Source organism: Peromyscus maniculatus, chromosome 3, assembly GCF_049852395.1.
Source record: "Peromyscus maniculatus bairdii isolate BWxNUB_F1_BW_parent chromosome 3, HU_Pman_BW_mat_3.1, whole genome shotgun sequence".
NCBI classification, from domain to species: Eukaryota; Metazoa; Chordata; class Mammalia; order Rodentia; family Cricetidae; genus Peromyscus; species Peromyscus maniculatus.
This window is the reverse complement of record NC_134854.1, coordinates 114,474,752-114,500,181: the sequence shown is the minus strand read 5'-3', so window position 1 is coordinate 114,500,181 and position 25,430 is coordinate 114,474,752. Positions and strand designations below refer to the sequence as shown.

The following is a 25,430-nucleotide window of genomic DNA, read 5'->3' as shown; positions in this document are numbered from 1 at the left end:
ACATTTGGCAACTACATTTCCCAACCTCCTTCGTGGGTAGGACAGGGTCACGTGGTCATTTCTGACCAATGGGCTGTTAGAACGCTTCGCATCTCCTCCCGTAGCTCGAGTAGGACGTCCTCCTGAAGTCTTCCTACCGTGGTGGCTGAGGCTGCCCGCATAGTGGCCAGAGGACATGGTAGAAGGATTTGAGGGTCTGGCTTCACTTGATGGAAGTTAGACAAATCACCACGGCAGACTTAGGTGTGCAAGGAACACACTTCATAAGTCACTGAGAGTCACTAAAGAGTGCTACCAGACTTAACCAACCGTGACAAACACAGCCTGCGTTTTCCCACCACACAAAAACTCTTCCCAACTTTTGTTCCCCGTCGAAGCCTCCTAGATCAGGGCCTGACCTGAAGAAGGTATTTGCTGAATATGCCTCGCATGGAAGTTACAAGCTTCAAGTCACGTCTAGTTTAGTTTCCCGACCCGACTTTCCACCAGTGAGCAAACAAGAGAACAGAAGAGGACAGCTTGGCATGGAAAACACGGTTCTGGGCAATGAGAAGGAAGGAGAAACTGGCTAAGCAGAGAAGGCTTCCTGGAGGAGGAGATCACCTAAGCCCAAGTCTCAATAGAGAAACGGCTCCCGAGGCAAAAGGGTAGGGCATCAACCAGCGAGGGCTGTGGCGGGGACCATGTGTTCTGGGGGAGTATGTGAGATCGGAAATGTGTGGGAGCCTCTCTCCCTCTCCCACTCTCTCCCAGCCCTGAGGGAATACGCGCCAGGTCTTCTGCTGTCCAACCCTTTCAGGTTCAGTCCAGTTCCCACACAGAAGCTTTGAGCCCCTGGGTCTCGAGGATGACTCAGTGGGTGGCTAGTTCTGTCAACTTGACACAAGCTAGAGTCATCTGAGAAGAGGGAGCCTCAGTTCAGAAAATGCCTCCAAAGGTGAGACTCTAGGCAGGCAAGCCTGTAGCACATTTTCTTAACTAGTGATTGGTGGGGAAGGGTCCAGCCCATTGAGAGTGGGGCCACTCCTGGACACTGATGGTCCTGGCTTCTATAAGAAAGCAGGCTGAGCAGATGATAAGGAGCAAACCAGTAAGCAGCACTCTGTGTGTGGCCTCTGCATCAGCTCCTGCCTCCAGGTTCCTGTTCCTGTTCTGTTTGAGTTTCTGCCTTGACTTCCCACAATGGACTATGACTCAGGATGTTTAAGTCAAATAAACAAGTTGCCTTTTTTTTTTGTTGGCTTGTTTTTGGTTTTGGTTTTTTTGTTTTGTTTTTGTTTTTGTTTTTGTTTTCCAAGACAGGGTTTCTCTGTGTTGTTTTGGTGCCTGTCCTGGATCTTGCTCTGTAGACCAGGCTGGCCTCGAACTCACAGAGATCCACCTGCCTCTGCCTCTGAGTGCTGGGATTAAAGGTGTGTGGCCACCACCGCCCCGGCACAAGTTGCTTTTGATCAAGGTATTTCATCATAGCAATAGTAACACTAATTAAAACATGTTCATGGGGGATTGCTGCCACAGTCCTGACTGTGTTGTTTGGGGGAAGATTTTGTAAGAACTTCAGGACTTTGGGCTAGAAAAACCATGAGTGTTGAGAGCTCCGTGAGCTGTTCTTTAGGAGTTTAGAAAATAAGGATGTTGAGAGCAGCCAGGCACCTTTAATCCCAGCACTCAGGAGGCAGAGGCAGGTGGATCCCTGTGAGTTTGAGGCCAGCCTGGTCTACAGAGGGAGATCTAGGACAGCCAAGGCTACACAGAGAAACCCTGTCTCAAAACAAACAAAAAGAATGTTGAGAACAATGCAGATGATGGAGACATGGTTTATGATGTTTCAGAGAGAAGCAAAGAGTCTGTTGGGTCATTTGTGTGAGGACTATGTGGTGTCTGGTCAACTGGGGCTGAAGAATCAGCCATGATTAACAAGAGACCAGAAACACTGAAGTGCAACTCTTGTTTTGCTGGGATAATTATACTGGTCAGCTGGAGCTGAGACGTGAGCAGTGATTAAGAGGAGACCAGCATCACTGAGGTGAAATCTTCTGGGAAATGTTTCCTGAGAGTCGGCTGTGTTCTAGAGGTGGCCTAGGCTGTACCTTGCACTGGCAGCTAGACTTGGCCATGTGTAAGAGTCTCTCAAGTAGCACTGGTTTTGAAGGCCTGTAAGGGTCGTGGAGAGGCTCAGCGCTGTGAGAAGCCAGGAGAGATCATTGGTGAAGGTGCAGCCTCAGTAGCGTTTGAAGCCCCAGGATTGAAGGGGTCATGGATACAAGTCTAGGCTTGGCACCTTGAAGAGAGTCCAAGAGAGGCTACTTGTGAACGTGCAGCCCAGTTGCAATCTAAGACCCAAGCATTTTGAAAATACCAGTACCTTGGGATGGCCACCAAGAATAGCAGCAGCAGTGGGGTGGAGCCTGCCTAACCCTAGAAGACAAGCTGTAAGTGAGCTGCAGAGGGCAGAGCCAGAGAAGTGACCCAAGCCCCTTGGAGGAGCCTGGAAGATCGTGAGTTGATCCCAAATACTGGCCATTGAGGTTTGGGGTTTTTTTTTAAATTTTGCTGAGACAGGGTTTCCTTGTGTATTCCTGACTGTCCTGGAACTTCCTCTGTAGACCAGGCTGGCCTTGAACTCAGAGATCTGCCTGCCGCTGCCTCCTGAGTGCTGGGATCAAAGGTGTGCACCACCACTGCCTGGCTGACATTGAGTTATTTACATTGCTGGAGTTTATTTTGCTTTGTTCAGATTGTGACTGTGCCCTGGTTCTTCCCTCTTAAAGAAAGTATTTATTTTTGATTTTACAGGAGCCCATGTTTTTGTTTTTGTTTTTAAACTTTTAAATTAGAGATATTGGAGTTTTACAAAGACTTTAGATGTAAAAACAGAGCTGTCCTGACACGGGGTATATATGCAGCAGCTTTCTGGTATATAAACCCCAACTTGTAGCAAGAGTTAGCTGCTGATGACAGCCTTCTGGCCAATTTCACGGTATGTGTGATTGATTGGTTGATTCTGGTACTAGGCATTGAACTCAGGACCCTTCACATATAAGCACCTTACTTCTAAGCACTCTACTACTGAGCTACACCCCTGCCCAGCACAGTATTTTAAAGGTCCACTCATATTACAGCATATATCAGTACTTCCATACATATATATATATAAAGAGTATTCTCTTGTGGTGATGGGTAGTCTATCATAAAGTGTATCTACTCTAGGGCTGAGGATGGAGCTCAGTGGTAGAGCACTTGTCCGGCTTGCATGAAGCTGTTTCCAGCACTCACACAAAAGCCATAGTGTGCATCCCTGTGGTCCCAGCCTGTGGGAGGGTGACAAGAGGCTCCCTGGAGGCAGGAATTGGGTGCCAGCCTGGGTAGCAAAGGTCCTGCAAAAAGACAAAAACAAATCACCAAACCAAATACGTGAAGACTCTGTGTGTGTGTGTGTGTGTGTGTGTGTGTGTGTGTGTGTGTGGTGTGTGTGTCTGTCTGTCCACACACCCCTTTCTTTAACCCATTGTAAGTATACATTATTTTGTTTTGTTTTATTGTTGTGGGTTTTTTTTTTGTTTTGTTTTGTTTTTCTTTATTTTTTTGGTTTTTCAAGATAGGGTTTCTATGTGTTGTTTTGGTGTCTGTTCTGGATTTTACTCTCTAGACCAGGCTGGCCCCAAAACTCACAGAGATCTGCCTGGCTCTGCCTCCCAAGTGCTGGGATTAAAGGAGTGCACCACCACTGCCAGGCTTTGTTTTTGTTTTACAAGATTTATCTGTGTAGCTTTGGAGCCTGCCCTGGAACTCACTTTGTAGACCAAGCTGGCCTCGAACTCACAGAGATTCATTCACCTGCCTCTGCTTCCCAAGTGCTAGAATTAAAGGCGTGTGCCACCACATCCAGCTTTATTGTTGTTTTTTAAAGACAGTCTCACTAAGTTGCCCAAGAGGACCTGTGTGTGTTTTTCCTGCGTGAATGCCTGTGTACCGTGTGCTTACCCGCATCCCACAGAAATTAGAAGCGGGCATCAGGAACCAAATCTAGGTCCTCTGCAAGAGCAGCAAGTGCTCTTAACTGCTGAGCTGTCTTCTCTAGCCTTGGTAACTTTTTAAATGGCTTTTCTACGTGGTACCGTCACTGACTTGTCAACGTGAATACATTAAGGCCTCTAGACCTCTCCCCTTCTCTCCACTCCCATGGTGGGCCCTGAAGGACGGCTCCATCGGCCCTGCTGCCAGCGCTATCCACTGCCCCTTGCTGCCCGCCCCCCCCCCAAAAAAAAACACGACAAGCACCCGATTCCAAGGACAATAGCCAAATCACTCAGCAGACCTTAGTTGATCAGCACACATGCCCTGACCCATCAGAATGCCCAGATTCTGACTCTTTGCACCTGGAAGGCTCAGCAGTGGGAGAGTTGAGCGCTGGCAGGCTGGGTTCCACTTCCTGCGTGCTGGTTACCATGCTCCACTGCAGTCCTAATGATCTGCCTGCCCCTCCTCAGCTGTCACCTCAGCCGTCACGTTGTCAGAATGTGGCACTGCGGCCCGGAGGCCCTCTCCTTCCTCACAGTTATCACAGTCTATAATTACACCTGCCTGAGACTGGGTGTCCCCAGCACCAGTACTCAGACAAGGATTTGAACACAGTTGACATATATGGACATTGATCCCAGGAAGCAGTGATCTGGAGTGGGGGACAGATACAGACAGGGGAGGGAAGAAGTCGGGCTGTATTGGTGAACAGGTTGGCGGTGGGATTCCATCTTTTGGGGGACTCTTAGGAGACACGGACCACATCTTAGAGTTGTCCAGCTTGATAGGCTGAGGAGGTTGGGAATATGTCTCCCAGTTTCCTCCAGTCAGAGGCTGAGGGCTTCTCTCTGGTGATGCTGGCCTGTGGAGCTGCTTCAAGAAGGCCCATAGGTAGTCAGGCAGACACACACACACACACACACACACACACACACACACACACACACACACCACCTCAGAGGGTACCAAATGGCCCTCCACAAGGCACACTGGCTTTCTCCCCTGCCCTATGGTGCTAAGAAACAGCAGTGATCTGGGTGGGATCTATACAAGACTCTTTCCAGCTTTCATTTACACCCTCATGTAGTAGTTTAGATCTTGATGGTTTAAAATTTAATTGTGTGTGTGTATGTGTGTGTGTGTGTGTGTGTGTGTGTGTGTGTGTGTGTGTGTAGGGGAGGGTGTGCATGCCACTGCATGTTTGTAGAGGTCAGAGGACAATTTTCAGGAGCAGGTTCTCTCCTTCCATCATGTGGGGCCCGGGGATCAAACTCAGGTTGTCAGGCTTGGCAGGCAGTGCCTTTACTGCTGAGTCATCTCACCAGCCCTCTTAGACCTTCAGTGTCCCCAAGACCATGTTAAAGGCACGGTCCCCACTGTGGTGCTGTAGAGAGATGGTAGAACCTTTACAAAATTGTGCCCAGTAGCAGGTCTTAAGTCACTGAGGGCATTGCCCTCCAAGAGGATCCTGGGTCCCAGGGCCGTCCTTTTCTCTCATTACTTCTTGAGTTTTGGGGTGCTATATACCAAGAAGCTGCCTCACCACAAGAGCAAAACCACCGAGGTCGAGGGATCCTGGACCAGAACCTCCAAAACTAAGCTGAACCAACTTTTTCTTCTTAAAAATGTATTATTTTGGGCGCTTTGTTACCATGAAAGAATGCTGGTTGATACATACCTCCTTTAAAAAGACAAATATGTGGCTCAAAGTGGTGATGTCACTTATCAAAGGCACAGCCTAAGGCCAGTGGGATGGCTCGCTGAAGAAGCTTGCTATCAAGCCTGACGACCTAAGTTTGATCCCAAGGCCCCGCATGGTGGGAGGAGGGGACGGGCTTCCAAAAGTTGCCCTCTTACCATCGTATGCACCTTGGCATGAGTGCGTGAGCGTGTGTGTGTGTGTGTGTGTGTGTGTGTGTGTGTGTGCACGCGCACACGCACACACACCAAAAAATGCAATTGATTTTTAAAAAAATTATAAAGGCATAATCTAATTCTGTAAAACTTCAAGTACCAGAAGCACTTTAAAAATGTTTATTTCTGTATTACCTACATCTTTGCTTTGAGCTCCGGTGAGAAGCCAGCCTCTCCCATCCAGTGAAACCACCGTTTCCTCTGATAGGTTCTGTAATTAATTCTTTCTGCAAACCTTGTTTCGATTAATTATTTGCAATCATGGCACCGATTTGCTGAGAGACTCAGTTCCTGCTCCGGGCCTCTTGGGTGGCCCGAGAACACGAAGGGCCTCTTACCTGAAGGATGTCAGCAATTAGCGTCCATTTCGATTGCCGGGCACGAGCTGACTGCCCAGGAGAACATCAATTAGCTCACTGGCTAAATCGTGCTCAGAAGCATGGGTTACCAAGGGGACTGTGGTCAGTGCCAGGATTTAAGTGGTGCTTGTCTTCGGGGATCGTCTTTCCTGAATTGCGGCCACGTTCTGGGCCTGGTGATTATCGGCAGGCTGATTAGACCTCGTCCCACATGGAGAGTGACTTCCTAATCACCAGATGCTGACGAGGAGAGTGTCCAGGCACATGCAGGTACGCCCCATGTGACGTGCTGGAGGCTGGCCTGGGTCCTACATTGCTGCTTTGAGCCTACGGCCCAGGAGTGGGGGGCACAGGGCATACCCGTGACTCAGCTGGGCACCCTTGGGAAGAGTTCAAGGGGCTGGGGAGGCCCTAGGGGCATGGAACCCTGGGACCATTCCTGGAAGGTTGGAGATGCTGGCCTGGGAAGAACACTGCACGCAGTGTCAGGCACTGGGCTGAAATCAGCCATGTGCTGTGTAAACAGAGGGGTGGGCAACCTGGAGCTGCGGGTTCTGCTGTCATCCCTCCAGATTACATAACCTACAGGATGGAGGAGGGGTGCTTCAGTGGCAGAGTACTTGCCTGACAAGTACGAGGTTCCGGATCCCATCCTTAGAATCACTAAATAAAGGGGAAAAGAAAAATAGAAAGAATTATATCAGGGCTGAAGAGATGGGCTCAGCACTTAACAATGCTGCTCTTACAGAGGCCCCAAATAGGGTTCCCAGCTCCCAGGTCAAGCTGCTCACAACTGCCTGTAACTCCAGTTCCAGCAGGGATCTGATACCCTTTTCTGACCTCTAAGTGCACTGCACTCATGTACACACACACCCTACATATATAATTAAAATTAAAAAATCTTAAAAGAATGATTATATCACCTAGCGATGACATTGTAGACATGATGTAGACGTGATGGTCTCACAGTGATAAATCTTCCAGTGAGGCATTCCTGGAGAGAGTCTCCACACCAATCACACAGGACTGCTGTTACCACGTCAATGCTTACTGAGCCCTAGGCACTCCACAAAAAACTGAGGCACACTGGGCTGAGAGGTAGGTCTGAGCAGTCTCCTCTCCAGGGGAGCAGCAGCTGCTGAGCTCTGGGTCTCCTGCTTTACGTGAACACAGCAATTCCAGACTTTGCCCCAGGGCCCTTGGTTCCTTCTAGTCAACCAAAGCAATGACAGAAGGTTGACGAAGCTGAAAGCAATCCCACCTTGTGCAAAGTCAGATATTCTAACAGTCTGTACAAATATAGACTGTGGTGATATGTTGTGTACCCTAATGAAATTTGCCTGAAGATCAGAGAACAGAACAAGCCACTAGCTTAAGCAGATGCCAGGCAGTGGTGGCACACACCTTTAATCCTAGCACTCGGGAGGCAGAGATCTATCTGGATCTCTGTGAGTTCAAGGCTACCATGGACTACATGAGATTGATTCCGTCTAGGAGAGAAACGGAACCAGGCAGTGGTGGCACACACCTTTAATCCCAATACTTGGGAGTCACACACCTTTAATCCCAACACTTGGATCTCATGCCTCTACTACCAGTATTTGGGAAGCACACAAGCCATTAATCCCAACACTAGGAATGAAGTGATATGGCTGGGTGGAGAAAGGTATATAAGGTGTGAGGAGACAGGAACTAGAAGCCCCTTTCAGCTGAGGACTCAGAGACATTCAGTCAGAGGATTCATGGATTTGGCGAGGTGAGAAGTAGCTGTGGCTTGTTCCTTTGTCTCTCTGATCTTTCAGCATTTACCCCAATATCTGGCCCTGGGGTTTATTTATAAGACCTTTAGGAATTTGTGCAACAATAGACCAATGCCACTGTCTTAGGGTTTCTATCGCTGTGAAGAGACACCATGACCACAGCAAATCTTTTTTTTTTTTTAATTTTTTGTTTTGTTTTGTTTTTTGAGACAGAGTTTCTCTGTGTAGCTTTGGAGCCTGTCCTGGAATTCGCTTTGGAGACCAGGCTGACCTCGAACTCACAGAGATCCGCCTGCCTCTGCCTCCCGAGTGCTGGGATTAAAGGCATGCGCCACCACTGCCCTGCTGACCACAGCAACTCTTATAAAGGAAAACATTTAATGGGGGTGGCTCTATTACAGTTCAGAGGTTTAGTCCATTATCCTCATGGTGTGACATGGCAGGGTGTAGGGACATGGTGCTGGAGAAGTAGCTGAGAGTCCTACATCTTGCAGGCAACAGGAAGTGGTCTGTCTCTCTGAATGTGGCTTGAGCATATATGAGCCCTCGAAGCCGGTCTCCACAGTGACATGCTTACTCTAATAAGACCACACCTACTCCAACAAGGCCACACCTCCTAATAGTGCCACTCCCTTTGGGGGCCGTTTTCTTTCAAACCACCACAGCCAGTCTTGGTATCTTCATAAACATAAATACTTTATGTTAATAGGTCAGGATTTATTTATCTTTAAAGTTTTTGTTTTTATCTGTATGAGTGTTTGCACATAAATGTATATGCATAACATGTGTGTCTGGTACCCTTGGAGTCCAGAAAAAGGTGTTGGATGCCCTGGAAATGGAGTTATAGATGATTGAGAGCTGACATGCAGGAGCTCCTGAGCCATCGTTCTAGCCCCAAGGTCCTGGTTTATCCTTGTTGTAAAATGTAAAATTCTAAGGGCTAGAGAAATGACCGGGCAGGTAAAGACACGTGCTGCCAAGCTGAGTTCAGTCCCCAGGGCACGCGTGGTAGAGGAGAGCACTGACTCTATCAGTTGTCATCTAATCTCACCGAGCTCACTGTGGCACTTACGTGCCTCTGCTGGAACACACAAAAGTTTGAAGTTCTAGTTTGATTCCTAATATGGAAAAGATCAATAGCTATCTCCCACATAATGAAAATTCCCTTCTGGCCTTCAATCATTTTGAAGAGCGGAACAGTCTTGAGGCCAGAAAGAGCTGGGACATCACTGTCTTAAGAACATGTGTTTGACATCCCCAGCATTAGTCACTGTTCTAAGTATATTACAGTCTGTCCCCTGCCTTATAATGACATTTTAGTCCACAGTGGACTGAATTGGTGACAGTGGCCAGCATAGTCTTCAACATCCCATGTGCGCTTTCTCCAGACCAAATCTTTCTCCTGTGCTTGATTTAGGACCAAGGGTTCATCGAAGCCCCAACATAAAATTTACATGGCCAATGTCACCAGTAAGAAACCTTGTCAACAGCTGACATGGAAATGAAATTTAAAAAAAAAAATGATTAAGTGGGAGAGTCAGTGAGATGGCTCAGCTAACAGTGCTTGTCACCAAGCCCGACCCCGAGTTCAGCCCCTGAAATGATAGGAGAGAACCAGCTCCCACAAATTGTCCTCTGACCTCCACACAGGTGCTGTGGCACATGCCTCCCCCAAATAAATAAATACATGTAATAAAAATGTTCGTGATTAAGAGATTGGGGACGTGGCTCATGGAAAGAATGCTTGCCCAACATGCATGACGTTCCCAGCTCCACTCCCGGCACTACGAGATGAAGGGATTGATTAAGAACCATGTGAGAGGGGCTGGAGCATTGGCTCAGCGGTTAAAAGTCCTGGCCATTCTTGCAGAGGTCCTGGGCTCAAGCCCCAGCACACACATACATGGCGCCTCACAACTGTTTGCAACTCCAGTTCCAGAGGGATCTGATACTCTCTTCTGACTTCTGTGGCACTCTATTCATGTGGTCCACAACATGCATGAGGCAAAACACCCAGTATGTACTATAAAATACATTTTAAAAATAGGGTGTCTTTTGTTTATTCTTTGACCGTTTCAGACACGTGTATAGTGTATCTTGATCGGATTCCCACCAACAACCCCCTTTACCTCTCTCCAGACAAACCCCAACACACCCCTCTCCCATCTTCATGTCCTCTCTTTTATATTTGTAATTCACTGAATATAATTAGTGCTGCCTGCTAGAACGCTGACTGATCTCGTTAGCTTGATGTTTTGTGGGAGGCCATAGCCGCTGTGTATTCATGAGTGCAAGGGCTACGTCACGTCCAGAAGACACCATTTCACAGCTCTCCTCCCCAGCCTCAAGCTCTTAGCATTCTTTCTTCTCCTATGATGTTCCCTGAGCCTTGGCATGGGTAGAGGGAGTTGACATAGCTGTTCCATTTAGTAATGAACACTCAATATTCACTCAGTCTCGTCATTCTGACCGGTTATGAGTCTCTGCAGTAACTGCTGACCACTGCAGGAAGTGGCTTTTCTGCCCAAGGTTGAGGGCAGAACTCGTGTATGGGTATCACTATAAACATTTAGAAGTCAGGTTGGCCGTATGTCCAATTAGCAAGAGTGTACTTGTACGTTCCTCCCTAGGGCCTATGACTTCCCAAGCCATGGGTTTTGACCAGGTTTACAGCACTAGGCATGAATGTTTTCCTGTGCAGCAGACCTCAAGTCCAATGCAAATGTAGTTGGTTACCCCCATAACCTTCACACCATCATCGCACCAGGGGCATTTCTTGCCTGACAGGTCAGCATTGTAGCATTCAAGGTCCCGCTCTGGATAAGACCACTGATGACTTTTTGCCCTCAATGGCCTGCATAGATCCTTCTGACACTATGAAAATTATGTCACTTCCTTCTAGCTCGATTTCTGTTATGTCCTGCAACCAAAGTGTGTCATGTCTGCAGCAATTGGGTCTTCCTTGATACTCTGTTGAACCTACTTTTGCTCTGGCTGGTTTAAACTGTTCAGAATTCCCTGTGCATTACACAGCATCTGCATGTATACATATAGTGAGCTACAACAAGGGTGTCTGAGGCTTTGACATTATGACACACATTGTACACTTGAGAACTGTGTGATCTCGTTACCAAAACAAAAATTAAAAAGAAAAAAAAAAGAATCTCATGATGTTATTTCTTATTTAGGGTTTCACTATGTAGCCCTGACTGGATTGTATCTCCCTATGTAGACCAGGCTGGCCTCAAACTCCCAGGTATTCTCCTGCCTCTGCTTCCCAACCATGCTCCTTATCAGAATGTTTGAAGTTTCCAGTCATGTTGAGCTGGCTCTTTCCTCACACCCTGGGGTAGTCAGCCTCTGTGCTACCAGCTCCATATCTGCAGCTGGGACCAGTCAGAAGCCAGTCTGCCTACCCTCAACCCACACCCTGCTCCTGACCCCCACCACTGGGCTGTCTTTAGGGTGCCAGTGGGGCAGCAACTTCCTGGTCTTGGTTCCTCCACTTACAAACTGGGGACAGTAGAACCTGTGGAAGATAAGCTGAGCCGGGCACTTAGACATCAGTTGATTGCCAGATGTGTCACGTTACAGGAACTGTCTGCCCAATGTGGTCAATTTGTGTTTAACGTTTGCTGGGCAAGGATTTTGAGCTTTCAACAAATGCTCAAATGAGTATAGACTCAGGTCAAAAGTAATGGCTTGGGGGTCACGGAGGCTGCTGGAGGCTCTGGGCTGGCTGAGGATGCCATGGTCAACAAGGACCCATCTATGGGGCATGTGTGAGGCTATGCTGCTCCGAGGGTCAGCGTGCCAGTGTCCTCCTCCTACGCAGCTATTTCGAGCTTCTTTACTGCTGCATCCAGGCCTGGGTCCTTTTGACCTCCTAAGCTGTCCACGGTCCTCGTGCCGTTCACCTTGAGATCAGAGCCAGGAGAAATGGTGACTCAGGGAACACTGCAGTTATCAAGGCAGCTCAGGAACAGGTTCTCCCCGGGGCTAGCACTCGACCACCCTGCCCCTGGGCTCCCCAGGCCAGCCCCAGTCCCTTGCCAAAGACACCAGCAGCACCAGCCTCTGTCATCCATGGGTCCCTCACCCTCTGGCCCTTCTCGTGGCATGATGCAGACAGTGATCTCGATAAGGAGGGGCAGCTGGGGTTATACACTGCTCCAAAGTCTTGCATGCGTGGTATGCCAGTCAGCTGGCTCCACTTCTGGTCTGGGCTTGGTGTCTTTTCTACAGCCTTCCTCACTGGAAGAGACTTGGGGAGTGTAGGAGGGGTAGGGGATGAATATAATTTTTCTTGGGAAGAGATTCATCCTGAAAGTCAACTCTGACCCCTACCATCTCTCAGTTACACTCTCAGCACCTCAGGAAGGCCAAGTTCAAAGTCTTCTGTGACCTAGACCCATCTGTTGCCCTGTCTCAGCCCCCTCACCCACAGGACTCTTCCTATTTCACTTGGAAAACCCCAGATTCACAATTATCACAGGCACTTCCTGTTGGGGAAGATTAGTTTAAGATGGGTTACATTTGTTTATGCTGTGGAATATTTGTTTGATGATACAAAGATGTGTTGCATTCTTTCATGTTGCATTTGTTTAACTCTGTAAAGCTGTGTTACTTTGCCTGTCTAAAACACCTGATTGGTCTAATAAAGAGTCAAATGGCCAGTAGCGAGGCAGGAGAGAGAAACAGGTGGGGCTGGCAAGCAGAGAGAATAAATAGAAGAAGAACTCTAGAAGAGAGAGGAAGAGGGAGAGAGGAGGATGCCAGGGGTCAGCCATCCAGCCAGCAACAGGACAAGAAGGAAAGAATATAGAATAAAGAAAGGTAAAAAGCCCAGTTGCAAAATGTAGTTAAAGAGAAATGTGATAATTTACGTTAGAAAAGCTGGCTAGAAACAAACCAAGCTAAGGCCAGGCATTCATAAATAAGAGTAAGTTTGTGTATTTATTTGGGAGCTGGGTGGTGGGCCTCCAAAAGAGTAAAAAGGAAAAAAAAAAAATCCAACTACAACCTCCTTCTCCAGGAAGCCCTCCCTGACTTCCTGCAATGGCACCAAGGCCTCCTCAGTATTCCCTCCAGCCACAGTTGGGGAAATCTGGGGTCAGAAGAACCCTTAAAGGGTGATCGAGAGCTGCACATCTCCAAGATGCGATCCAGCATCCCGTGGACACTAACAAGCTATCTATTCCCAGGCCCCATGTGGCAGAGGGAAGTAATTGAAAAAGAGGGCCCTAGAGGTTGAGAAGCTCGGAACTACTGCAGACCTGTGGAGCCCAGCTAGAGCTCGGAGTTTGCACGGCCCCAGTAAATCATCAGCCAGTGTCCGCTCGGCTCTTTGCGGCACCAGGGTCTGGCCACCCCGCCTTCGGGGGCCTTCCGCTAATGGGGTTGAGGCAGGAAAGAATCACCTTCACCCCAGGTTCTTCTCCCACTTCCTGCACGACCAATTTCAGACTGTTGTTTTCTTTTATTGGCAAAGAAGCCGCTTGGGCACCTGCCTCATTTATTTCTCATCAGCCGCTCCTGGTCCCAACGCTGCCGAGCAGGAACCTGCTGGGTCGGAGAATCAAACCGCTGCTTGCCGGCAGGTTGTAAATTTTTGGGGCCTCTTGCTAAGCACACCAAACTTGAGCTGGAAAAATACAACTTCTGCCTTCTCTTACTCCCGTTGGGCTGTGGCTCAAAATGTAGTAAGCACCTCTGGGGACCAGATGTTCTCTGTGCCATCTTCGCCTCTGGTGGGGAGAGAACACGTTCCCTGCGCTGCTGGACTCCGCTCGCCTGCCACACTCCGAAGTTCCTCTTGGTGCCTAGTCTGTTTCTTGCTGCCACTGGCTTCAAACTAGCCTGTGACCCAGACATTCGTCATCCCCACTTTTGAGCTCTGGAAACTAGCACAGGCAAAGCACACAATAGGCACTTAATACATAACGGATTTAGAAACTGGGTATGGGGGTGCCTGCTTGTAATCGTAGCACTCAGGAGGAAGAACATGAGTTTGGGGTCAGCCTGGGCTACACAGTGAGACCCTTCTGAAAACCAAAACCCTAAGTCTACACACATACACACACACACACACACACACACACACACACACACACATACACACACACACACACACACACACACACACACGTGGATGAATAAATGATATTAATTAAAATCAAAATTGATCATTGAAAGTGAACATTCATTTGGAAGATTTGTTGGGGTAGGTGTACCCCACCTTGTGAAGGTTTCATGAGGGATTGCTGTTAATGCAGCATCAGCTGAAACAATAAAAACAAAAAACCCAGAAACATACCCACATTTCCTCACTCTCCTGTTCCCCACTCCCTAGCAAAAACTCCCCCAGGGGGTGGAAAAAGAGGGGAAGGATAGGTCTTTGAATTATTTTGTAGTTGGAGACAAGGTCTCACTATGCAGTCCTGACTGTCCTGGAACTCACTATGTAGACCAGGCTGGCTTTGAACTCACAAGAGAGCCACCTACCTCTGCCTCCCAAGTGCTGGAATTAAAAGCAGCACTATGCTATGCCTGGCTTGAATTTTTTTAAAAGTTTTTCTGCTTTTGCAGACACAAGAGACCTGTGACCTCATTGTGAACTATTAGCAACTTTGGTGGGCGCAGGGTTCTCCACCCTACCCCGAACACACACCTGTAGGTTTGATTAGTCTTCCATGGTTAGTCATATTTTTTTCTATCCTATTTGCATATCTACATCCAGCCAGTTAGGGCCCAAGTGAGCCCCAGGGTGGGTGTGGGGGTATCCATTTGAGCTTCAGAGCACAAGACAGCCCTGGACCTCATTGGAGGAGAAAAAGAAGCTGGGCTGTTTTTCAGTCTCTCAGAGACGGAAGCAACCACCGTACTTGGTTTGTGGAAGGGAATTCGTTTCTGCAGCCCTTTCCAGACTCCAGACACGGAGACCCACTGCTTCAGAGGTCCGCTGCTCTGACCTGCAAGAATTGTAACACTTCTCAGGGCTGTACCTGCTCAGCTAGTGTCTGTGATCCAACGCTGTCCAGCTGAGGGCTGGCTAACTTCTGCCACTTTCTGAGAGTGGCTGTAGCGGGAAGCAGCTCCCAGCTCTGGGAGGTGTAAGAGGGGTAGGATCAGGGAGAGTTCTTGGTGGAGCTTCCATAAAAGGCTGAAGCACCTGCAGCAGAGGGATGGGGCTGGGGAAGCTAGAGCAGGGAAGCAGACAGGAGCTGGGTACAAAGGAAACCAGTAAGAAAGGCCTATCTCCACCACTGGGCCAGGGATGCTGCTAGAGGAAGGTGGCCAGACCAATGCGGAGGCTGCAGCTGCTTCTCTTTTTCTTCCCAACCCCTTAAGGGCCAAGGAAGCATCTTACCAAGAGGCCTCTCCCCTTCTCTCCCTCCCCCCCATCACTGTTTAATACCTTAAGTTTACTCAGTAATAGATTAATGTTGACTCATTCTAAAAAATTCCTAACATATAAATAGCGGCCTGAAGCCAAAACTAGCCTCCCGCCTAGCCTCCCTCTGAACTTGACAATTTGGACAGGGCTGGCTGGCATCTGTCTGGAAGCATTGTGAGAGGTGACCACCTTTAGAGGTGGAGGGAGCTGTGAAGTCATACGGGGGTGGTACCCTGTGATCACCGCCCCATGGTCATCCCTGCTCATCCCTGACATGTACAACATGCTGGAGGGACCCCAGGAAGCTTACCTGGAGTGGAGCAGAAGAGGAAGGGGTTTGTCCTCTGGCCCCTCCCCTTGGTTGTGTCTGCTTCATGGAGATAGGCTGTCCGGCGCTTCTGGCAATGCTGATGTGCCATGGCTCTTGGGTCTTTAGAAAGTGTGGTTTTGAGTATGGAAGAGGCTTTGACAGTGGGTCAGGAGGGGTGAGGCCACAGACCTGGGGGCAAGCCAGCTAGAATGGAGGGCCTTGGTAGGCTCTGGGTTAAGGGCTGTCTCAAAATATTGGTGGCCTGCTACAGGCTTCACTTAAGGAAGGCTTGCATGCAGCCGATCCTCGACTCTTCCCTGGAAGAGCACCCTCCCCGGGTCCAGGATCTCCATATGGCAAAACATCAGGATCCCTGGTTGAAAAGGCAGTTAGCTCACGAGAAACCACCCGGCCTGTGCTGGCCATGGCAGTACAGTCTAGTGGCCAGTGGGGCAGACTGGCCAGGCCACCTCCAGCAGGGACGTGGTTGTCTGTCTAGCTGCTCTTCTTACGACTCTCCCAAACCTCTGGACTGTTCTAGAATAGGCAAGGCAACAGACTCAGGCAACATCCTCCAGACCTCTGATCACACTTGGGCAAGCTCACAGGATTATTCCTGCATGCCTCTCTCTATTGTCTCTCATACATGCTGCCTTCTTTTGCATATACTGTCCCAATACTTTCTATTAAATTAATTAATTACTGGGGCGGGGGGGGGGGGGGTGAGCGTGGAGGTCAGAGGACAACTTTAGGATGCTAGTCCTAGTCTTTCCATCTTGTTTGGCACAGGCTCTCTTTGCCACTTCATAAGCCAGGCTAGCTGGCCCAAGAGCTTGTGGGAGTCTCTCATCTCTATTTATTGAGTTAGTTAATGTTTATGGATATTTTGCCTGCATGTCTGTCTGTCTGCAAACCATGTGCATCCTTGGTACCCAAAGAGGTCAGAAGAGGGTGTTGGATTCCCTGGAACTGGAATTTGAGACTGATGAGAGCTACCATGTGCGTGTTGGGGATTGAACCCGGGTCCCCTGGAAGAACATCCAGTGCTTTTAACCACTAAGCCAAGCCCCATCCCCAAGACTTGTAAAGCCTCCTCTGTACCTTGCCACTTCCCTTGGCTCCATAGCATGTCATTGTCCTTTTTCTTCATGGACAGAGGCCATCTGGATACAGCACAGTTCATCTACACATCCTCCTGTGCATGGATGCTCCAGTTGCTCTCGCCATCCTGGCGATGATGCCTGGTGGAGATAGGAAAGTTTTTCTGGGATGAAACAGAAGAGGAACCACTGGGGCCAGGTGTAGGGGTAGTGCTAGAGTGTGAATCTGGAGTGTTCCCCAGAGATCCATGTGTTGAAGGTTGCTTGGTCCCCAGGTACTGGTCCTATCAGGAGGTGATGGAATCCATTAGATACTTTAGTTCTTTGGGTGCATGCGCTCGAAGGGGATTGTGAGACATTGGTCTTTCCTTTCTCTCTTTTCCAATCCCTAGATAAGAGGTAAACAGGCCTCCACCTCCATACACACCAATGATGCATTATACTGACCATTATTCGGCCATGGACTGAAACCTCCAAAACTATATGCTGACACAAACCTTTTCTCTTTTTAAGTTGTGTCTCGGATATATGGATGCAGCAGTTGAAAGCTGACTAACATAGCACTTCGTGTTTGTGTGCACAAACACACGTCAGGGAGGAAACACAGGGTCTCCTGCATGCTAAGCAAGTGCTCTTCCACTGAATTATGCTCCCATCCCTAAAGTTTATAAATACTGTCCACTGCTCTATTACAGGTTGTATTTGATTTATACTCTTACCAATAACTCATGAAATTTGAGCCAGTTCATTTCTCCTGCACCATTTCCAACACTAGGTAGTTTCATGCTGTGGAGGTATTTGCCTCAGCCATGACCTTGGGCTATAGCGCCTGAAGGAGGTGGTGCTTCCTGCCATATGCGACGTCTTAAAAGGAGAGGGAGACGGGGTCACATGCTCCTTCTCTCTGCTCCTGCCTGTGAGGTGGATTCTCTCTAGCTCAGATCAGAGGACAATTTCAGCTGTCTACTCTGTTCTGTATTCACGAGTGTATTTCCTCAATTTACCACTGGGCCCTCTCCAGCCCCCACCTTAATCTTTCTAAAAACTGACCTTTCTTACATACATTCTATCTGATTCAAAAGAAGCCTTGAAGCAGCTTTTACTCAAAGATCTCCAAAGAAAGCATTCAAGAATGGCGACTAGACTGTGTATATCTTAGAGTCTGACTCCTTCGATTTCAAGTCTCCCATCCACATAAGAGCCCTGTGACCTTGGTACATCCCTTCACCTCTCTGTGCAATGGTTTCTTCATGGTATAATAAACAGGGTTGTGGTGCTTGGCAGCTACATTCACCCCTCCACTGTAATTCCAAGACTAGGTTTCCACTAGTTGCTACAAGCCAGAAATTGAGTGCCTGGGACTTATAATGTAGGTCCCTTCCCCTGACACTCAGGACCCTCTGTGGGCTTTACAGTTTCTTAGAAGCCCCACCTCCTTATTTAAAACATTTCCTGTCTGTATGAGTTTACTTTTGCTGCTATAACAAATTACCACACACTTGCTGGCTTTAAAACAACATAGATCTATTTGCTTATAGTTTTGGACACCAGAAGTTGCCTTGTACGGGTGCTAGAAACTCCAGTCCAGGTCCTCTGGAAGAGCAGCCTGTGCTGTTTTAACTGCTAAGCCATTTCTTCAGTCCTGGCTGATTGTTTCTGAGACAGAGTCTCACAAAGTAGCCCAGGCTAGCTTCAAACCCTTGATCTTCCTGCCTTGGCTGGGATTAACAGGCATGTGCCACCACACCCTGATCTGACTTAGAATTTAAAACTAGCTAGGTGTCCTGGATTTTTCTCTGTCAACTTTGGTACCCTTGGTGTAGGGTCTCCCCAGTTCTCTTCATGGGTATTTCTCCCAGTCAATCACAGCTAGCCCACACTGGTGTCTGCTTTTCAGAGGCAGCCCTGCTCACATGTGGTGAGAGGCACGGTCACACAGCAAGACCCAGTCTCAGTGTCTAGGACCAGGGAAGGACATGTTTTCGGGCAGCACACATTTGCAGTAGACATGACCAGCTGGAACCCGGCCCACCAACTCCTAGTCTGGGCTCAGTCAGGCTCACTCCCTACACTTAGTAGGTGGTTCAGCCATTTGCTTGAAAGCCTATAAACTATTTCTAGGACTGAGAAGGTAGACAGTTGCCATGGAGAGGTCCGGGATGAAAATAGCATGTAAGGGAGACTCACTTTTCACTATGTAGCCTGGCCAGCCTTCCATATTGTGCCTCACCAGTGTTTTACCTACCACAAAACAAAGAACTTTTAGAGCTAAATTCACTACCTGTTTTTATCTCTTAGATAGAGGCCCAAAGATCACGAGGGTCACATAAGAGGCCTCTGTCTGAGAGCCACTTGCTTGAAGGATGCCACCCCATCCATGTCATTCAAGGTCTTTGTGGAAGGCCTTGAACCAATGTGAAACAGTCCTTTGGTGAAGATGTCTCCAGCCCCCTCTTTGCGGTGCTTCTGGTCGGCCAAGGGTGGTCTTAGGGAGGTGAACTGTGGGTGTTCAGGTAGGGGGATGTCTCCCACCCTTCACATTTCCCTTCAAATAGAATGTTAGGGGGTTGGAATCAAGTGAGCGCAAGGTAGAATAGGTAGAAAATTCTATTTTAAAATCATATTTACTTAAAATTGTATTCATCTGGAACTGGAGAGATGGTGCAGGAGTTAAGCACACTTGCCTTTTTTTTTTCCTTCCAGAGGACCTGAGTTTGGTTCTCAGCATCTCTATCAGGTTGCTCACAACCATCTGTAACTCCAGCTCCAGGGGAGCCAGTGCTCAGGTACCGGCACTGTGTGCACATACCCCAAAGCAAGTCACACACAACATGGTAGTTTGAATGTAATTGGCCCCCATAATCTCATAGGGAGTGGCAATATTAGGAGGGATGGCTTTATTGGAGTATGTCTTTTTTGGAGGAAGTGTGTCCCTGTGGGGGCAGGCTTTGACAGTTCCTATGCTCAGGATACCACCCAGTGTCTCAGCCAAGTTACTGTTGCCTGCGAGATGTAGGGCTCTCAGCTACTTCTCCAGCACCATGCCTGCCTGCACACCGCCATGCTCCCCACCATGATGATAATGATTTGAACCTCTGAACTGTAAATGAGCCACCTCAATTAAATGTTTTCCTTTATAAGAGTTGCCATGGTCATGGTGTCTCTTGGCAGCAACAGAAACCTAATTAAGACACACACCTACACATGACTAAAAATAAAAATAAATGTTTAGAAAATGTATTTAAGATAAAGTCTCACTGTACCGCGGAATGAGCTGGTTTTGAACTCATGGCTGAGTCTCCTGCCCCAGCTTCCCTAGAACCCGGAGTACAGGTGAACGGCCACTCTCTACTTGCCCTCACGTTTTCTCAGTCCATGCTTTCATGCTTCTGGGGATGAGTACCCCATTCCCTCAGGACAACCTTTCTAATTACAGCCCTGCTCTTCCAGAAGGCTCTCTCTGGGTCCAGACCAGGTATTGTTGTTCTCTGGGGACATCCCATGGGCCCTTGGTGTGCCCTCTGGGCCCCCAGACTCTGAGCTCCCTGCTCAGGAGTCTCTAAAATGCTTCTTTATAGGGCCTGGGCCTTCCTGGCCTCCGCTTGGCCACAGCCCATCTTTCTCACAGGGCCCAGCACCCAGGGGCCCCATGAGGGCCAACCCACAGCAGACATCACCTCTCTGTGCCTGAGTTCAGAGCCGTCAGAGATGGCTGTGCCCCCTAGAGAAAGCTGTGTCCACAGCAGAGAGCAGAAGGTCAAGCATGTCTACCAAAATGCTGAGCACTCCTGTCTCAACTTAGGTTTCTCAACTTAGGCCTGGATTCTCTGGCATGGGAGGGCTGTGGGTATAGCTTGGTCGTAAAGTACTTGCTTAGCAAGTGAAAGACCTGGGTTTGATATCCAACACTGTAAATAAAATAAAGTAAAAATAATAAATTATTAACTATATTAATTTTAAAGGGGAAAAACAAAAGAAAACAAATACAAGCTCAAATGAATAAAGACAATGAATACATCTAACCTAGAATGGGGTTAAAATTTTTTTTTTTTCAAGACAGGGTTTCCCTGTGTAGCTTTGGAGGCTGTCCTGGAACTTGCTCTGTATCCCAGGCTGGCCTCAAACTCACAGAGATCCGCCTGGCTCTGCCTCCCAAGTGCTGGGATTAAAGGCGTGCGCCACCACCGCCCCGATTGGGGTTCAATTTTTTTTTTTAAATTAATTGTTCTCAAGGGAGTAACAGGTAACTTGAAGATCTTGCAAGACCCTCAAGCCTGGAACCTCTGAGGCTTGTGAAAGGTGGCAAGAGACTGAGGGATTCTCTCAGTGGCAGCTGGCTCTGATGGTGGCTGCTCAGGGAAGCTTCATAAGGGAGTTCACAACCTCCCAGGTCCAGCTGTCTACCTTCCAGAACAATCCAAGCGGTTGACATCAGTCAACATCAGAGCTCTCTTGGCACTGCACAAGCGCTGAGGGTCCCCGGCCGCTCTGCGCGCCCTCTGCTGGCACCTGGGAGTAGCCGCAGCTCTCTCGCTGGGAAAAACGACTGGGACTCTGAGCTAAGGGTGGGGAAGGCCAGTCAACTTACGTCAACTGTGCTCCACGGCGCACATGAACACTCAACAAGAGGAAAGTATTTAAAGTAAGCGGTCAGAAAACACGTGGGAAGCCACTAAGTCTAGCACATGGGTGCAGGACTCAGGCAGAAGCGCTCCCAATTCTGGTCATCAGCAGTGTCACCCGGTCTCAAATAGAAACAGGGGCGGGAGGCAGCGGCCAGACAGCATGGAGGCGTGGAGGAGGCTTTAATTAAAGCGGTTAATGCACTCGGCAATCTTTCTATTTTTTTTTTCCCAAGGCTGAAGTCTCACCCGTCCCCATCCAGAGTTCCACTAATGACAAGCAAGGGTCATTCATAACTTGTCAAGTTCAGCAAATAATTCCCGGGGCCAGGCCCTGTGCAAGCACGAAACAACAAAATGCAGGCCGAGAGGTGTGCAGAGATAAGAATAGCTCACTGTGCATCAGGCACCGTGGCCCTGCCTACAGAGTTCAGTCCTCACTTGGGTCCTCACAGTCCCATATTAAAGGTGAGGAAGATAAACCAGGTTCAATGACTCCCTCACACATTCATAGCTGGAATGGCACTGGAGCGGCCAGGCTCTTTTGTTGCAGAAGTTTCTAGTTTCCTGGCCACAGATCTGTCTAGGAAACACACCTTTGTCCTTGGGAAATCACAACACATGAAGTACTACCTGTGGGAAGGGTCAGGGAGAATGGACACTGGAAATGCGTCTAGCCAGGTGAGGAGTGGGTAAGGGGATAGGGAGGGATTCGGAGGCAGGGAAGGGCTTGTGCAAAGACAGGGAGGTGGAGAACAGTCCGTAAACGAGGACAGGGGTCGGCTGGAATGCAGCTCAGTGGTAGAGCACTGGCTGGCATTGCAAGGCCCCGGGTCTCAGCTCCAGTAGTGCAACACCAAACCAAACCAAAACACCAAGCAAAGGAAACAAAATGTAGCCTGGCAGAAATGTGTCTTGAATAGGCTCAGAGTGGTGTCCAATGGGAGGCTCCCAGTTCAAGAGTCTTACTTACTAGAAACAACCCAAGGCTTTCAGAACAAAGGGCAGAGGCCTGGGTGATCCCTGTTTCTGTTCCTCACAAGAGGGATATGTGTCCTACCCCATTCCTCACATCAGTGGGGTTCATCGTGGAGCTGGGGACCCACCTAGGGAGGGAGAGAGACTGGTTGGTAGAGGGTCTGTCTGGACAGGAAGACCAAGGCTCATGGAGAAGAAAGGGATTCACAAGCCCCCCTCCTAACTGAGAAGCTATGAATAGTTAATGGCTCCTGGGGAAGCAGAGTCAGTTTTCTTTTCTTTTTTTTCTTTCTTTCTTTTTTTTTTTTTTTTTTTTTTTTTTTTTTTTTTTGGTTTTTCGAGACAGGGTTTCTCTGCGTAGCTTTGTGCCTTTCCTGGAACTCACTCTGTAGACCAGGCTGGCCTCGAACTCACAGAGATCCACCTGGCTCTGCCTCCCAAGTGCTGGGATTAAAGGCGTGCGCCACCACGACCTGAGTCAGTTTTCTTTAAGGGTTTGGCCACTGATGGGTCAACTGTGCTCCAGTGCATGGTCCCCACCCAGGAGCTTGTAGGCAGCACAAATTGGACTGAATGGATTATTTAAAAAAAATTTAAAAAAAAACCAGAAAGAAGACATAAAGCTATAGGGGAGGAGATGCTGGTGTATCCAGGAAGAGTTAGGGGAGTAGGCAGGGTGACCATGACCAAGACACACTGTATGAAGCAGGGCACGGTGGCATTGCGAGGCCCTGGTGGCATACGTCTTTAACCCCAGCAGAGACAGGAGGCAGAGGCAGAGGCAGGCTGATCTCCATGAATTTGAGGCCAGCCTGGTCTATTTAGTGAGCTTCAGGCTAGCCAGGGCTACACATTGAGACCCTGTCTTAAATAGAAAAGAAAAAAAAAGAAACTAAAATCATTGTATGAAATTATCAAACAGTTCATTAATAATATTTTTGAGGCCAGGCAGTGGTGGTGCACGCCTTTAATCCCAGCACTCAGGAGGCAGAGCCAGGCAGATCTCTGTGAGTTCGAGGCCAGCCTGGTCTACAGAGTGAGATCCAGGACAGGCACCAAAATTATACAGAGAAACCCTGTCTCCAAAAAACCAAAATAATAATAATAATAATAATAATAATAATATTTTTGGAAGAAAAAAGCAAAAAAAGGAGGTAATTAAAGTTATGAGTGTGTCCTAATTCTTATTAGAGAAAATCTGGACAGTAATATACATAGAAAAACAACCATGTGAAGAGATGGAGGAGGCTGCTACCCACAAGCCAAGGAGCCAGACTTAGAAGGACCCATCTTCTGGAAAGCAGTATTTTAAGTCCCTTAGCTTTAGCAGCTGGTGATGACTGACACACCACCCTTTGTGGTTTTCAGAAGGAGGTCAGTCTGTATTTCTCGGTGTTTGAATCTAGCTCAGGTCTAAGGAACCTCCTTTGCTTCTGTCTGCTCTCTTTTTTGTGAACAAGCCTGAGACCATCTTCTGGAACAGGCGAGAAAGAGTAGGAAATAAACCATTTGTTTCAGCTGGGGCCCGAAGCCTGCAAGAGTCTGCTGAGATCAGCAAAGGCCATTGGCTTCTCCAGAGCCTGTCAGGCCCTCTGGGGCTGCTGAACAGGGAGGCTTGTGTCTAACCGAGGTAGCACAGGGTGCAGCCAGTGAGGAAGGGTAGCAGGCAGGCTGCTGCAGCTGTCCCACAAGAGATGGCAGGGTGGCTGTCTTGCTGTGAGACTAGACATCATCCAGATCTAGTCAGTGGCAGGACCTGCTGATGGATTGGAAGTAGGCATGAGTAGAGGAATCAAGATGTCCAAGGTTTCCACTCAGAGCATCTGGGTGGGCAGAGATGCCCACAGACTCTGCAGGCCTAGCAGGCTTGGGCCAGGTTCTAGACAGAAAGAGATGTCTAGGTTCAGTTGAAGTCCCTGGGCCTGTACAGAACAGGACGGTGTGTCCTGCTGTGGCATATCGAGTATTGGCTGTTCAGTGTGGTCATCACAGGAGAAGGAGGCTAATTTCAGGCCAGCGGTACAGCTACTTGGGGATGGGGCATGACTTTCCTTTGCTGGACACAGGCTGCTGACTGAAAATATGGACTAGTCAAATCTCAGCTTTTGAAACCTTGGCCATTTGAGTGGGTCTTAAGTGGCTATATGGCACCCTCTGGTGGCTGGTATAGCTCTTCATGCCCCTCTGATTATCCTGAACCCAGTCCTGCATTTGGATTGGGGTAAACTGACCTGCCCAGAAAGCTTGTAAGCCTGGGAGATGGATGCCTCGCCACAACTTGCCTTGCTGAGTGGACCAGAGAGAGAGAGACAGTGAAACTAAATCTCAGCCGATCAAATGGTTGCACCTGGGGACGGAAGTCTGGATGAGGAGGCAGCTTGAGGGGCCTGTCCCATGTTTATCTTTTTGTTCATTTTTTAATCTTTCTCACTTATCTTTTAAGCATTTATTTCTCCTTTCAGTACATTTGAAAAATAAACATGGAAGAAACAAGCCATAGCCACGGTGAAGAGTAGGCCTCACTCTGGCCTGGGCCTCTCAGACCCAGGGTCAATACTATCACAAGTGATGTTTCAAGCCAGAGACCCAGTGTGCACCCTTTAGCTGACATTTATCTGGCAATTGGTTGTGTGCTGAATACCCTTGCTATAAGAAAAATTCCTTATGTGGGTGTGCCTGTGTTTATATGTGCAGTTTTGTGTGGTGTGTGTGTGTGTGTGTGTGTGTGTGTGTGTGTGTGTTTTGTGACATATTTGATCACACTGTGAAACCTGATACTGTGTTAATAAAATCAACTTTGGATCAGGATATGAAGCCAGCAACTAGTTGACAGGAATTAGCCATAGAGAGGAACGAGGAGCCAGGAATATGGATAGAGAGTCACACGGGAAGGAGTGGGGAGGGACTTGGAGTTGAGAGGTCTTTTTTGGTTTGGGATAGCTGGAGAGACACTCTCTTGCTGGGTCTCTGG

General features: G+C 48.4%; 1 protein-coding gene across 1 annotated transcript in view; it reads left to right on the top strand.

Annotated features, from left to right (window-relative positions):
• Positions 1 to 1,843: 1,843 nt before the first annotated feature.
• Rbsn (rabenosyn, RAB effector) overlaps positions 1,844 to 25,430 on the top strand; it is a 55,532-nt gene continuing 31,945 nt past the window's right edge. The window contains exon 1 of the mRNA XM_042273677.2: positions 1,844 to 2,026. The gene's annotated coding sequence lies outside the window, so the exon portion shown is untranslated. The remainder of the gene's footprint in view (positions 2,027 to 25,430) is intronic.